Source organism: Echinops telfairi, unplaced genomic scaffold (genome assembly GCF_000313985.2).
Source record: "Echinops telfairi isolate 266 unplaced genomic scaffold, ASM31398v2 ScPeMD7_7469;HRSCAF=8507_1, whole genome shotgun sequence".
Classification (NCBI taxonomy): domain Eukaryota; kingdom Metazoa; phylum Chordata; class Mammalia; order Afrosoricida; family Tenrecidae; genus Echinops; species Echinops telfairi.
Window position 1 is genome coordinate 15,241,303 of NW_022111373.1, and position 976 is coordinate 15,242,278.

Here is a 976-nt window from a genome sequence, read left to right on the forward strand (position 1 = left end):
GAAGGGACCAGTTATCAGACATCAAAGAACTAAAAATCATATCAGTGGGTGCCCACCTTCCTGATATGATCACTAAAGACAAATGTGTGCATAGCAAATATGATGAAGAAAGCTGATGGTGCCCAGCTATCAAAGGCAGTAATTTTTAAGAGAGGGAAAACAAGAAAGACAAGCTCTATAATTGCAATTGCTTACTCTATGGATGGAGCCTCTGGGTGATATAAAAAGTTAACACCTTTTGCTACTAACAGAAAGATTTCCGGTTAGAGTTCATCTAGAGTTGTCTGGAAAAATAAGCATAGTGGCATACTTCTGAAAAACAGGCTATCATACTTACCTGGCAGGGGAGATACCATGATCACTAAGGTGGTTTTCCCAGGGCGAGGCTTATCCATTGCACTCCGGATGTGCTGACCCCTGCGATTTCCCCAAATGTGGGAAACTCGACTGCATAATTTGTGGTAGTGGGGGACTGCGTTCGCGCTCTCCTCTGAAAAAAAGAAAGAAAAATCAAAATCTTCAGGTACATTTCTAATTTGAAGTGTTGGGTCACAATGATTGGACTCAATGGCAATTGGTTGCTGAAAATGACATTAGGACTGATTTTCATAACTCATAATGTAGTCAGTTCCTCATATCAGTATCATATAATATGTTGTGGATAAGAAACAGGGTATATTTACATCAAGAGGCTCACAGAGACCAAGATGTATGCACAAATGTTGTCCAATTTGTTAGCTTAAAAATGTCATTGTTAATCTATGATATGCACTGCAGTGGTGATGTACACTAGTCTGTATAAATATTGACATGGAGTAACAAGAATGGTTAGATACCAGGAATGGCAAATCAGTTTCCACGATTTCTTTCTATCTTTCTTTTTATTAAAAAAAAATCATTTTATTGGGGGCTCATACAACTCTTATCACAATCCATACCTACATCAATTGTGTCAAGCACATTTGTACATTTGTGC

At 38.2% G+C, this 976-nt stretch overlaps 1 non-coding gene across 1 annotated transcript; it reads left to right on the plus strand.

The window, feature by feature from the left end:
* Positions 1-329: 329 nt before the first annotated feature.
* Positions 330-493, plus strand: LOC115873814. The gene has a single exon (XR_004048602.1). It is a non-coding gene; the product is annotated as a U1 spliceosomal RNA (small nuclear RNA).
* The last annotated feature ends 483 nt before the right edge of the window (positions 494-976 follow it).